Source organism: Dipteris shenzhenensis, chromosome 24 (genome assembly GCF_047967505.1).
Source record: "Dipteris shenzhenensis isolate YYH24624 ecotype China chromosome 24, Dip_SZ_1.0, whole genome shotgun sequence".
Lineage (NCBI taxonomy): Eukaryota > Viridiplantae > Streptophyta > Polypodiopsida > Gleicheniales > Dipteridaceae > Dipteris > Dipteris shenzhenensis.
Window position 1 is genome coordinate 5,444,419 of NC_141619.1, and position 15,639 is coordinate 5,460,057.

The window sequence follows — 15,639 nt, forward strand, 5'->3', positions numbered from 1 at the left end:
ACGGGAGAGCTAAGGATCATGATGGATTGCAAGCGGAGTATGTAATCCATGGGATTGATGCCTTAGATTTTGTTCTTTCCCATCTCTTCAATGAGTCTGTTTGTACAGGCCTACCACAGTCCTGGTTAGGCAATACCATAGTACCTATCCACAAGTCGGGGGACCCTATGGAGCCGTCGAATTACAGGACCATCATGATTGGCCACGTTATGGCCAAGATCTATGCATCAGTTTTGGAAAGCCGTATAAATGACCATGCCGAGACGACAGGACTCAGAGCCAGAAGACAGGCTGGATTTCGCAGGGATCATTCGACACTTGACCACATCCTCACACTCAGGGCACTGGTAGAGGAGGCGAAGTCACGAAGGCAACGGCTTTATTGTTGCTTCGTGGACTTCAGGAAGGCATTTGACACAGTTCCGCGATTCAGATTGTTTCAGAGGATTCGCCAGATGGGCTTCAGTGGAGAGATACAGTGGGCTATCATGGCTTTGTATGAGAGGGTCACTGGTCGGGTTCGGACACGTGAGGGGCTCTCAGAGGAGGTATGCAGCACGATTGGGGTGAAGCAGGGTTGCCTGCTCTCTCCTACTCTCTTTGGATTATATATTGATGAGCTAGAGATGTTTGTACAGATGACAGGCGGTGTGGGCTCTACTCTCTCAGTATCCTCCATTCCTATCCTCCTGTATGCGGACGATGTGGTTCTCATTTCCTCTACTGCTCAGGGCCTCCAGGCACATATTGAGGCACTCCACAGGTTTTGCTAGGACAGGGGGTTGACCGTAAACCTTGGCAAGACCAAGGTTATGGTTTTCAACACCTCTGATCGTATTTACAGCACGGATGAGTTTTGCTTCACTTATGACGGACAGCCCGTTGAGCTTGTTAGAGAGTACACTTATTTGGGGGCAGTTTTCAGGGGACCGGTCTTCACCATGACATATGCAGCACGAGATAGGATTAGTAAAGGGTATGCTTCGTCGGCTCATCTTGAGCGTCAGTGTTTTCAGTCCCACTTTCAGCATCCCGATACGAAATCCTTGCTTTTTGATACATTGGTGAGACCAGCTGCGATGTATGCAGCTCCTTTCTGGGTAGGAGACCTTGGCGCTGCAGATTGGAGACGAGTAGAGAGGTTACAGATCATCATGTTCTCTCAGCTCATTAGGGCCAAGGCTACAGTTCCGCACGAGATCATGCTAGCAGAGTTTGGAGCTACTCCCCTTGCATTGGATGCAGCGTTTCAGTCGGTCATGTATTTGCACAGGGTTAGGGAGTTTGGAGACTCAGCAGCACTCGGTTGCCATGGTTAGCACTTGCATCTTCTATGGAGTTGGCACGATCTGGGGCCCGATACTGTTGGTACTTCAGACTCACTAGGTGGCTCACATCTCTTGGACTAGACATGGATAGACTGCCTCCCTTCCGATACAGCATAGATGCCCCTCATCTCGAGTTGACTCACCACGAGCTTAGCCAGGTCACGAGAGCAGACTTGCTGCAGCTTCATACGTATCGCACTTGGATTTATCCCACGCAGCTTCCGACGAAGATGGCCACATATCGTGACCACTTCCTTCGGATCTCAGAGGATGGATTTGTCATTCCACCAGGCTATACAGGTATCCACATGTCCCACTCACTGAGGATTGCCCTTGGCCAGCTTAGAGTCTCTTCGCATCAGCTCGAGATAGAGGCTGGTAGGATGCGACGCATGGAGGATGGCCGGCGACCAGGCCGAGAGACCAAGATCTGCCCTTGTTGCACCATGGGAGAGGTGGAGTCAGAGGAGCACTTCATTTGCAGATGCCCGCTATATTATGAGCTCAGAGGTAGATTCCACTGTCTCTTCACGGATGGCTTTGGACCTCTCTCACGAGTGGTGGACTACGAGGATCAACATTGCCTAGCTCTTTATATCAAGGAGGCCACTATGCTTCGACGAGACTACCTCAGAGACCATCAGCACAGACCGGAGCGTGATAGAGCCCAGCCTGATAGAGCTCAGGCACACGCTATACCAGAGGACAGAGACCAAGAGGAGCACGAGGAGGTAAGAGCTCACACAGGACACATGCCTCCACCCTGTGGATGTACATATGAGATGGTTTGTAGACGCCGCAGGATCTTGTTACATAGGGGACGTACTCGCCGCTTCATCTCCAGACAATCCAGGATGATGGCAGCTTTTCGGAGGAGACTTACTCATGGAGATCTCGCCCCACCAGCCGCTCACCTCACCTTTGCTCAGATTTGTACTCTCATAGCAGGAGGCAGAGTCGATGGACAGGATTTCCAGTATTATTTTGGTTCTCAGACTCCGTGACACCTGGACTTGTATCTTTGCATTGGCATATTGTACTCATCCCCCCATTTTGCACCCAGGGACGGTTTCCTTGCATCTAGTTTACTTTGTATTTAGGCTCAGATTTGACATTATGTACTTTCACTTGCATTGTATTGCGTAGCACTTAGACGATATTCGACGATGCCTCTTCTTTGTGGCACGTTGATTTTGTGCTATCTTGTATGCAGAGTTCTTGATGTCCCATGGGCCCATTTTGGCCTTTAGTGGACAATAATACACTTTCTTTCTTTCTTTCTTTCTCTCTCTCTCTCTCTCTATCTATCTCTCTCTCTCATGGGTCTTTCAAAGACTTTAATAAAAACTCTCTCTCTCTCTCTCTCTCTCTCTCTCTCTCTCTCTCTCTCTCTCCGAGATCTGTTTGTTGTAGATTGCTACTTTCCCCCTGAGACCTCCCACTTTACATTCGAGGTGAGGATGAGACATCTCCATTTGCTGCTCTTTATCAGTCCATTGTTCACGTGGCTTTGTGCTTGGATTTAATGATTCAGGGTTCATCCATTGGGGGGTGTTGGAGGTGATGGCCTTCACCCTTGTGCATGTGTAATAGGACATGGAAATACAAAGGAAAGGGGGGGAGCTCCCGCGGTGATGACATATGTACACAAGGGAGATTTGCATCCCATAAGTCACTCCTACCTAAAGCTACCTAAAGAAGACCCTTCAATATAAGTGCCTCTTGAGCCCTCCACAATTTATCCCCTCCCGGGACCTTTTGGGGGGCTGTGGAGCTTTCACACGTGGCTATGGGACAGGCTTGGGGACCCTGCACCCGGCATGTATCCAGGTGACACATGTCAGCTTCTGCATGCACCAACACCGCTCCACCTGCCCACCACCCACCATACCTTGTAATCTCTGGTACGATGATGAGTGTAAGGCTTTACGCCGTCAGCTCACATTCGAAACCAAAAACAGTCTACTTTTACAGAGAAAGAAACTAGACTTCGTTCGCCGAAACGAGGAGCTACTGAACATTTTATTTAGTAACAACTCTAACGACTTTTGGTAGAGATTTCTAGAGGGACGGTCCCCCTCACCACTCATTGACACTCACGTCTAACATGATTATGCACGCACACTTTATGACATCCCAAATCAGCCAATCCCTAACCTCTCACATATGCCATGTCCCACATCCTACACCCTCTTTACTAAAGGGGGGGTAAAGGATGCCGGAATGAAACTTCATAATGGTCGAGCGAAGGTTCATGAGGGACTATGCACTAAGTTCATTGCATAAGGGATTAACCTCCAAGCCCCGATCTTAGCAAAGCTCTTTAATGAAGCTGTTTGTTTGGGATTTCCACGCACCTGGACCATTAACACTATCTCACCCATCCACAAGGCAGGGAATCCCATGAGCCCGGAGAACTACAGGACCATTATGATTGGACATGTCATGTCCAAGGTTTATGCATCAATACTTGATTCCGAGGTCAACAGATTTGCGGAGTGTCGAGAACTTAGAGCAGCAATACAAGCCGGACTCCGGCGTAATCATGGAACCATGGACCACATTCTCACGCTCAGATGTATCATCGAGGAGGCGAGGGTAGGGAAGCAGATGGTTTATTGTTGCTTTGTGGATTTCCGCAAGGCATTTGACACGGTTCCGAGAGCCTGCCTCATACGGTGCCTATAGCATTTGTGTTATCACCAAGAGATCATTTGGGCCATCATGGTACTTTATGAGAGAGTTTTAGGCAAAGTCCGAGCAGGATCTGGGTGGACAGACAAGATCATGAGCACTATCAGGGTCAAACAAAGGTGTCCATTATCCAAGGAGTTGCTTTTTGACTCCTTGGTCCGTCCAGCGAGAATGTACAGTAACCCATGTTGGGGGCGAGACTTGTCGGATACAGAGTGGGCCCGTGTGGAGCAGCTAGAGGTTCTAATGTTATCCAGGATGATTCGTGGTAAGCCATCCGTTCCCACCAGATCATTCAGGCTGAGTATGGGTCAACCCCATTACAGCTAGATGTTGCATTTCACGTCATTCACGTATCTATACCGAGTCAAGGAGCATGGGGGTTACACCTCTGGGCGTAGCAGGCTGCCATGGCTAGCATTGTCCTCTTCTATGGCACTTGCCGCACGAGGGGACCAGAGGTGCTGATATGCACGCACAAAGAGATGGTTTGAGCGACTGGGGCTCCACATGGATAGACTACCTCCCTTCCAGTACAGCATGGATGCTCCGTTTTCTCCCCCCCTATCACGGGAGGTCAACCAAGTTATCCGTGAGGATCTCTTACAGCTACACACATTTCGGACCTAGTTAGAACCGAGTGAACTCCTAGTGAAGCTTGGCTTCTACAGAAATCACTTCTTACATATCACAGCGAAGGGTTTCATTGACCCCCAGAATACACACAGATCTACTAACCCGACTTACTGAGGATCTCTATTGGGCAGTTCCGGGTCTCTTCACATAGACTTCATATTGAGAACGGCAAAGCAAAGCGACTACCCAGGGAGAGGCGCATATGCACATTATGTGACATGCAGGAGGTTGAGATAGAGGAGCACTTCATCTTCAAGTAACCTGTTTACTAAGAGATCCGAGGGCGCCTCTTCAGAGATAGCTATGGGATGTTTGGCAGGTTTCATTCATGAGGTACTCAGACACCGCGAGAGGATACTTCAAGCACGGAGACAGGAGCAGATTTTTTCCTTGGTTGATCCCTCTCAGAGCTCTATCATGGAGTTTTTTCAACCAGATCACATGAACACCCACGAGACGAGGCCTCGACATGACCGTGACCCGGAGCCAGTGACCCAATAGCTCAAACAGAGGATTGACACACAGATCACTCTTGGGGACATCCCCTCCCTATTTAGAGTCAGAGCCCGACCAACAAGGGTCACAGTAGCCCTGGTTAGACGCGGCGCTATGACCAAGAGACGTGCCAGGGCTGCACCTGTGGGTGCGACAGCACTCTATCGCTGATTTCATGCCCCCATTGCCTCATCCACCCTGATGTCCTGATGATGATGATGATGATGAGATTGATATATAGTCGACCACCGACATGGCTATGTTGTACTTAGGACTTAGTACTACCATTTTGCATTTTTTGCATTTTGCATTGGTGTGGATGCTCGTTTAGTAGCTCCACCACCACAACTCATTTGTACCAGGTTTTTCACAATCTCATAGACCCATCGGTCTTCCAAAGACTTTAAATAAACTCTCTCTCTCTCTCTCTCTCTCTCTCTCTCTTCGTAGCCTTCCATCTGCCCCTATCGTAGCCGGTGGCCTTCTGTTTGCCTATGCGCCAACCCTAGCCCAGCTCTAGCCTTAGCCGCCGCCGCCGCCAACAGCGCCCTAAGCGTCAACTAGCCACCGCCCAAGCGTTAGCCGGCCCTCAACCAGCCCGTCTTCGTCAGCCCCTCATCTCTATGTCACCCCAGGTTGGGCTGAACCCCAAGCCCAGTCTGGGGGTTAGCTTCAGCTTTGGGGGTACTCAGGTATGGCCAGCATGGAATGACCAACTCTTCCCTTGAAATCCCCTTCAACACCAGCAACCTCAACCAAGGCACGATCTGCGACAGTGACAACCATGACACCCTCTCCGCTTGCACGCAAATACCAACAAGCAGGTTCAAAGCGACCCATCATTGGGCAACATGAACAGATTTATTATTTGCAGCAAACAGTCAGAGAATTAAAGCTCCAGAGCTGGCAGAAGTAAAGGCTCGACTTCAGGTTCTAGAAGGGCCTGGCAAACAGGAAGTGATTGATGAGGTTGTGAAAGTCTTGTAAGGCTTCCTCCCCTACCCCCCAGTTAGTCTCCACAGTCAAGGATTTAGTTCATAATAAAATACGGACAGTCAAACAAGAGGTCATTGTGGAGTTTGAAGCAAAGGCCAACAAGGTTGATATTCAGCAAGAGATCAAGGAGCATGAATTGAAAATCAGAACTGGGGGAATCCCAAAAGGATGGCACAAGGAGGACTCATTCAGTGATACCTTAGCAAATGTCAAAGCAGCCATGCCCGACAACATTGATTGGACAGCTAATGAGGATGACAAGCCTGACTATTCTGATGATGATGGTGAAGCTAGAACAGACTTATTTGCCTAGAGTAAAGGTCATGCTGTCCTTAAGTTCAATTGACAAGATTTACGACTCAAGATTTTCCAACAATCTTACAAATTGAAATGTACTAAGCTATGGATAGCCGAGGAGCTCACAAGGGCTCAGCTGAAAGATAAAGCAACGGACTTAGACAAAGTTAAGGCTGCCAGGAAAGATGGTAAATGGGCAGTGTACCGTGGAGGAATAGCAATCATTAAGGAGTTTAAATCAAAATCAAAAGACTCTCAATCTTAAAATGATGTATGGCCAACTATATGCTTTTTTTCTAGGGCATAATCTAGGTACTCTAAATAAATGGAGTTGCTTTATGCACTCTCAGGGAGCTGCCGTGTGCCCTCCCTGAGCTGATGTACTGGAGGGCTTTTCTATTGTCCCATAGACCTTTGGTCTCCCATGGACGTTAATATAATCCCACGAGATGAGATCAACCGTATCATATCGTTGGACCTCCTCCAGCTCCATACATCTAGGGCTTGGGGGGGAGAGGAGTTCCCCACCACGATCTAGTTCTAACATGACCACTTCCCGAGGGTCTCAGAGCACAGTCTTGTCATTAGACCTCGGTATCTCGAGGATAGGAGAGTCTCACATGCACTGAGGGTCACCATTGGTCAGTTGCGAGTCTCATCACATCAGCCGCAGATTGAGGTAGGGAGAGCTGCAGGCATACCCAGAGAGCAGAGGACTTGCACACTATGCCAAATGGAGGAGATCGAGACGGAGGAGCACTTTCTATGTGTCTACCCAGTCTATTATGAGATATGAGGACGATAACTCTGCCTCTTTCAGGAGGGGCATGGCTTTGGTCCAATAACATGGCTGATCCATTTTCACGATCAGGTCTGTGTTGGGCTCTACCTGATTGAGATGCGTTGACGGAGAGATGCATTGATGCGACAGATCAGAGAGTAGCAAAGACCGACGCCATAGGTCACCGATATCGACAGGTCACAGACTTTTGTTATAGACTTTTATGTATCTGAGTCAGCTGCCGATAAGGCTGAGGGAGAGGAGCTTGAGGAGATGAGAGCATCGTGGATTAGCAGTAGGAGAGTCCACCACGATGCTGCCAAGCAAGGGACACACATTCCACATGCGACACGGATAGGGACCAGAGCACGCACGATCGAGGTTCAGTCTATCTCAGCCCTTCTTAGAGGCGACAATCAGAGGCGAGGCATCACCCTTGACGTAGTCCACCGGATCCAGAGATCGAGGAGACCACGCCCTCCCCCACGCCAAGAGACAGCTCGACAGACACAAATACGAGAGCTCCTCACATCTCATCAGAGAGCCACTAGGTTACCTGGATATACGAAACCTGGGCATGTACTCGGAGTGCTAGCTCTGAGCACCTAACACCCCCCGGCTACTCTAGCATTTCGAGCCTTGATTCATTAGTTTTAGCACTTTAGCTTTCTGGCTTTCAGCAAGGGTCTTAGTGAACCCTTTGCTTCAGCCCTCAGTGGCTTGTATGAGTTACCTTTTGGCGAGTACTTTGTCTCATAGGCCTACGAGGCCTCTCGTAGACGTCTCTCTCTCTCTCTCTCTCTCTCTCTCTCTCTCTCTCTCTCTCTCTCTCTCTGGGTCACCCGTCATAGCTTCTCCCATCTCCCGTCGTAGCTTCTCCCGTCGCCCGTCTCTTGTCACCCGTCACCCGTTGTAGCTTCTACCGTCGTCCATCGTAAATTCTCCCTCCGCTCGTCACCCGTCCATCACGTAGCCCTTCTATCTCCTGCCTATAGCAGATCCGCCAGCAAAATCACCAACAACAGTGCCAATAGAAGCGCAGACAACAACCTCATTTCCAGGTCACATGCAACAGCGCAAGCCCTAACAGCACCACCACAAGAATCTCACCACCAAAGGGAGTTCGTAGCAGGGTTTACCTAACTCTAGGGTTTGGGCTGAGCCCTAACCTAACCTTGGGGGTTAGCCGCAGCAGGGGGTGCCAACAATACACGCAGGCCACTATGGATGGGGATGCCAAGACTCCCATGGCCTTCCCTAAGGTACCTTTACCCCGACTCCAACCAAAGCTTCATATTCCTCCATCGCAGCCCTCCCTTCGGCCCCCCCCTACATGTTTGCAAAGACGCCTTCAACGTATGCAAAGACTTATCTACAGCAAAAGAGAATGGTGAGCATGATAGACCCACAAGAGCATATTTATTATTGGCAGCAGGAAATCCATGAGCTCAAGCTCTTGACTTGCAGCTCTAGAGAGGAAAACAAATGCTTGGGAAGGACAAGGAAAGCCACGAAGTATTACAGATACACAATACAGCAGCACCCACACCATAGATGGTGATTACAGTCCAGGACTTGGTTACAACTCAGCTCCGACAGGAAATAACAGCAAGATTGATGGACACTAAAATCAACACATCGGATGTATATGTAGAAGTACAAGAACAGGAATAGAGGGTGGTTAATGCAAGATTCATACGCATAGGAGGGCTACCAGAGGGCCAGCTGGTTTGAAGGAAGTCAAAAGGAAAAGTTGGAAAATATGATGGAAAGAACCCCACAAATACAGTGGGAAGATGTAATAGCTATGATCCAGGAGGGGCCACAAGCCAAAGTATGCTTCTAGAACAAGATGAAAAGAAGCAAGATTGTCAAGCAAACCAATGAGTTGAAAGGTGCTAAAATAAGGATAGCGGAGGAGCTCACCCCAACTCAGCTCAAACAAAAGGGCACTGAATTGACTAAAGTGAAGAATGCTCAAAAGGAAGGAAAATGGGCTGTGTACAAGGATGGAAAAGCACTTATCAGAGATTTCAAATCCAAACCTAAAGACTCTCGGTCTTAAACTGATGTTATTCAGGCCACCTTTAAGATAGTATTTGCATGTAGCTATACTATAATAATTCGGTGCTGAGCTGCTATAGGCACTCCCTCGATTCTCTCTGGGTTTTTCCAGATGATGTAAGTCTTTTTGACATTTTGTACTTTGTCCCATAGGCCCGTGAGGTCTCATGTCAACTTTAATCTCTCTCTCTCTCTCTCTCTCTCTCTCTCTCTCTCTCTCTCTCTCTCCTTCCTTCCTACCTCTTCCTCTCTCTGAACCCCCAGCCCAGCTAGGGGGTTAGCTCAGCCATGGGGCAACAGAAGATATGGCCAGCAAGGAATGGCCGAGCCTCTCCTCGAAGTCTCCACCTTGAACCCCAATCATTTCAGGCAACAGGTCCCGATACACCACCGTTGCAGCTATGACACCCTCTCTGTATGCACATACATACCTACGAGGAGGTCTGGACCGACCCATCATTGGGCACCATGAATAGATTTTTTATCTACAAGAGCAAGTAAGAGAGTTAAAGATGCAATTGGCAGATGCAGTAGCTAGAATTCAGGTTCTAGAAGGACCTGGCAAGTAGGTAGTCATCGATGAGGTTGTAAAATCTTACAAGGCTTCCCCCCCTACCCCCCAGCTAGTCTCCATAGTCAAAGACCTAGTTCACACTGAAGTACAGACCGCAAAGAAGGAAGTGATTGTGGAGTTCGATGCAAAAATTAACAAGGCTGACATTCAGGAAGAGATTAAAGAACATGCAGCTAGGCATGATAACTCTTTGAAGATTAGAATAGGGGGACTCCCCGAAGGATGGTGCAAAGAGGAGGACTCTTTTAGCGACACCTTAGCACATATCAAAGCAACCATGCCTAATATTGGTTGGACAGTTGATAAGGATGATGCTCTTGATGATGACGATGAACCCAGAGCAACTCGTATCTTACAGTCTAAAGGTCATGCTATCATTACGCTTAACTCACAGGATCTATGAGTCAAGCTTCTCCGACAATCCTACAAGTTGAAAGGAACTAAGATATGGATAGCTGAAGAACTTACACGAGATCAATTGAAAAATAAGGCAGCGGAATTAGCTAAGGTCAAGGCTGCAAGGAATGATGGAAAATGGGCAGTCTAACGTGAGGGCATAGCACTCATTAAAGAGTTTAAATCTAAGCCAAAAGACTCTCAATCTTAAATTGATGTATGGCCGATTATGTTTCTTTCCAAGTCATAATGTAGGTACTCTAAATAAATGGAGCTGCTTTATGCACTCCCTGGGAGCTACCCTCCCTAAGCTGATGTACTAATTGGTTTTCATGTTGTCCCATAGACTTCTTGGTCTTCCGTGGACGTTAATAGACTTTCTTTCTTTCTCTAGCTTGCCCCTTCTCGTTCCTGCTCCCCTCTTACCCCCTTTCCCTTCTGCTCTTCTATCCCCCTTCTCTAATCTGCCCCTACCCCCTTTTCTAACATTGGTATTAGAGCTCCGCTCTCTAACACCTTTGCTTCAATTTCCTTTAACCCTTCGTCCTGCATCGCCACACCTGTAGGAGACAATCGTCAAGGTAGATGAATAGCTTCTGGCGATTAAAAAGAGACCCACACGGAGGGTCAAGCGCACAAGTGCCTCAGTGTGACTCTCAGACTGGGCGCTGATGAGCGACCAGACATCATCGAGCAACATCCAATCCAAGGCTTCCATGGACACTACTAGTGACCAAAAACCATCCATGCCCACAGCCAGCCATCCATCAGGCACTCTATCGGATGTTCATACCCGACGGACCAGAATATTTTGGGCATCCATATCTAGATTGAACCCCCATCCTGCAGGGATCTACCCTAGTGCATTTGTAACCTCTTCACCCACTTTCTTCCTATCCTCTCCATCACATTTCGAACTGTGAGACAGGCAGGAATTCACAGCAATCCAGCACACATGCATGCATTTGGCACAAGGGACAGCTTTATTACACACTATTGGACACCCAAATGCACATGGATGGAACATGGGGCAACAAGCCTCTAGTTTCGGGCAGCTTATACATGGATTTGAGCAACATGCAAAAAGCTTCAGGCAGCTTCAACATGAGGCAGATTCACAGCCTAATGGAATACTTGTGATTACCATCAGCAATCTGTAGTGCCCATTACATTCGATGTGTTGCATCAGGTATTTTCTCCTTTGGGGCTTATTGCAAGGATTGTCATGCATCAAATTTTTGGAGGCCTCCAAGCTGAAATGCTCTTTGCTTCGCAGGCCAGTGCATTGCAAGCACGAAATGCATTGCATCATCGGGATCTATATGATGGTGGTTGTACCTTACATGTCCAGCTATTAGATTTGAGAGATATGTCCTATGCTGGAAATGGAGATACAAATGCCATAGAGCAGCCAATTATTGTTGAAGCTATGATGCCTAGATAGTTATGACAAACAGTCAAAAGGCCTATGAAAATAGATGCCAAACTACTAAGGAGAATGCATTTTTTCCAATGCTTGTAAGGCAGTCCAGCCATGTTATACCACTCTCTAGCATGTGGCCAAACTATGCTTCAGAACCATTGATAATGCCTTTGGATGCAGGATATTGTTTTCAGGTTATTACAGCTGCAAATACAACAGGGTTTTGTGGGGATAGCTGCCAAAATACAAACAGAAGCCCACGTGATGGAAACAAAAATGCACAGCAAGAAAAGGGCTGTAATATCAATTTGCAGAAGCAATACATTGCTTCAGATGATGCCTTAGCAGTTCAGCATACTCATGGAAGAACTACCTATATGCAGGGTGATGGAGCAGGCATGCTTTGTGAAAAGATAGATCATGACCCAAGCTATGATGAGCAAATCTGTCATAGAAATTAAGATGCAAATGTTGACCAGCAAGGTAAGGATTTGGATGCGCATCACAACACATTCAAGAGTACGACGGTGGACAGCAAAAGGAAGATGGCTGTATGACACTTTATAAAATGGGCATGATGGCGAGCAGCCCTTGCACAACCACTTTGGTCTATATTGTCCCCAGCAGTACATTAGTGCACAGCAGCAAGATAATGCAGATATGCAACCTGATGGAAAAGGTGCACATGGAAGTGCTATTGCAGGAGACAGGATGAGTCTATAGTTGGGGATGAGGCAAACTTGCCACAACAGAAATTGAGGATCATGAAGGACAAAGGCAATCAGCTTCTTTCCAAGGGTGGTGATCTCATAGGGCATGATAATGCTACACCCTTGTCAGTAGAGCACCAAGGTACACAAACGCAGGGGGATTTTATTATAACCCCACACAAGGTGCATTTTGGGCAACAGACAGAGTCCTTATTACACAACCAGCCAAATCCTTCCATCCGTGGGAAGCTTATTAATGAGCAGTCCCGTATGATCTTGCCCATGGGAAATTCCAGCCAGAGACTTCAACCAGTGACTCTTCCAAGGGGTGATATCCTCAAGTTAAGTACAAGGGATAAAGGCCGGTCTTCACTACTGCCTCGTGTGGATGCTTTTGGGAGAGCCTTTCTCTCTAGCATTTATTCTCAGCTGTGTTTCAGCACAATGCCCATGAGACAAGTTGGCCTCAATCTCAATCAGACAGGAGGCTGTAAATAGAGTCTACACCACCTCAAATGCAGCCTAGACAGCAAATGCAGCCTGGACAGATTTATGAGGAACGATGCCATATGCCCAATACACACATGGGTTTGAGGGGTGAGTGGGACATTGATGTTCCCTTGTCAAATCTGCACCATGCTTACTTGGACCTACCGTCTGAGGTCAGAGATAAGCGGGAAGAATGGATCTCAGCTTTGGAAGGATATTTCAGATTATATCCAATGGATGATGAGGGCAAGATTATTTATGATGGCATGCACCATGCCCACACTTGGTTGAAGATGAGGATTTCATCTTGGGAGACCTACAAATGGGCAGCCTTCAAAGACCTCATGGCTGTCATGGCTAGAAGGAAAGTACAGCAGTACAGCCCAGAGTCGAAGGCCTAACTGGTCAGGACTGAGGTCCCGGAAACACAAGAACGACTGGAGCTGTTTGAGCGTGAATATAGAATCAATAATCAAGATGATTTTCAGTTCTTCAAGAACAGTGCAATGCAAAGACAGGACTGCAGCTATGATGATAATGATTTTCAGTTCTTCCAGGACCGCATACCCAGAGATGCAAAGAAAAAACAGCTCATTGAAGTGCTCGTTGAAGCTACCATGTGGGATATATGGCAAAGCAATCAATGCTTCCCGTGTGGAGAGAAATGGACAGCAGAGCACAATGGAGTGAAACCATGAGGACATGCGGATTTTGTGTGATTATGGAGCTTTGTGATCACGAGCATGGGAGGATGGATTGCCACCCACATGACCCCAGAGGTGCCACAACACCTAAGGAAAAGGAATATATTGCATTTCCTTCTGACCCTGGTGGCATGCACAATAAAGTATGTCCTTTTTACAGTAGGGGGCCTTGGTTCCTAACCATCACCTGCAATTTTGAGGACAAAATTATTTTTGAGCGGGATGGCTGTAATGAAGGGGGAAAATTTTAGGGGTGCTTTAGTGAGGGTTAGAGGGGATAATAGAGGGGACTATATAAGTCCAAGCCCTCCACGCTTGTAACACTTTTGATATGATATCTAATCCTATCTACTCTCCTCCTTCCTCCCTGCTGCCTACTCTCTCTCTCTCTCTCTCTCTCTCTCCCCTACCTCTTCCTCTTTCTCTCTTCTCCTTCCTGGTATCCCTTATCCTCTCTCCCTTCCGCTCTTCCATCCCCCTTCTCTAATCTGCCCCTACCATCTTTTCTAGAGAATAATGACCTTGGTCTCCATTTTTTTGTTGCTTGTTGTCAAAACAAGTCAATACTTCCTGCAACCTCTCCCATCAGCATGTCTATGCAATTAGAACCAATGATCTAATTAATGCCAATCAACAACATAAACTGTGTCTTTGAATGGCCATTTCCCACATGGTGAACACTGCCTCATTCGCAGCATAGTCTAAGCAACATGTGCAGTCATTTACCATCACAAAGGATCTTTGGATCTTCCAAACATTGCATGAACCACATATATCTAGATGAATCCAAGAACATGCCCAAACTCATCTTCTGAAAACACAACACATGGTGCAGTTTCAATCTCATGACAATCACAAAGTTGAAAGCTTTAAATTCCATCACGCATAGCAAGGGCTAGCTACTATGACATCCCCATCGATGTTATCAGCGCCCAACAATGGGCGTAGACCATAGCATAAACATATGCTCTTATACACACATTTACACTCACACATACTTGAGCATCCATCTATACAATGATCTTCGTACTGAGTTTGTGTCAACATCAGAGGCAAAGGGCAGACTCAGCCGTGACAAAGGCTAGCACTTCATGAACCACATATCTAACCTCAAGGCTATTCAGGGTAACCAGTAAGAATAGCTCTTCGATTACCACATTTGCTTTTTGATACAAGCTCCTCTTCCTTGGATTGGTCGACCTCCTTTTTCTTCTTGCTCTCCCTATCACAAGAGTCCCCATCCTCAGAATTATCACTACCTTTCATCTTGTTGGTGGGTTTTTCCTTTCTCCTACTTGCCCTTACCTTCAGCTTTACCTCTACCATTAGTAGTAGCATTAAATGCATTCTCATTGTCATTTTCCATAAATAGCCTCTACCTTGCTTCCTTTTAGATCAAAGAAGGGACCAAGCTCTGCTCTCCCCATCACAAGAGTACTACCTTTCATCTTGCTTGTGGGCTTTACCTTTGTCCTACTTGCCCTTACCTTCAGCTTTACCTCAAACACTGGTAGTAGCACTGAATGCGTTCTCATTGTCATCTTCCTTAAATAGCCTCTACCTTCCTTCCTTTTGGATCGAACAAGGGACCAAGCTCCTCCAACATCAATGGACAGCCAACTCTAGTCATCGCCAACCCATTGAAGCTCTTAAGTAATTTTTGCTCAACATGACAGTGGCCATCTGATTACTGTCCACCTTCTGGCAAACAGCAGCCGATTGATCCTTTAACACATTAACCTTAACCAAATGTTTATGTAGCTAGACAACTTCCTCCTCTTTAGCATGAAAATTTGATTTCATAGTTTTACTATCCGAGTGACGTATTATTTGTTTCATATAGGTCATGCAACATTGTCCAAGCCTTGAACACAAACACCACCAACTGTATGTGCGTAAGCAGTGAATCTGCAGTTGTTCAAATGATCATTGAGAGCGTCTTACATGTGGGACACTGAACCTTCAAGGGAGAGCTTTCCAAAAGGCAAACAATACTCCGAGAGGCTGGGATGCAGTTGAGGAAGATGGGAGTTCCAAGATTAAAGTTGAAGC

The 15,639-nt window shown here is 47.1% G+C and overlaps 1 protein-coding gene across 2 annotated transcripts in view; it reads right to left on the reverse strand.

Moving 5' to 3' along the window:
- Positions 1-15,639, reverse strand: part of MSH6 (MUTS homolog 6) — a 200,032-nt gene that overhangs the window by 125,124 nt on the left and 59,269 nt on the right. The gene's annotated exons all lie outside the window — the stretch shown is intronic.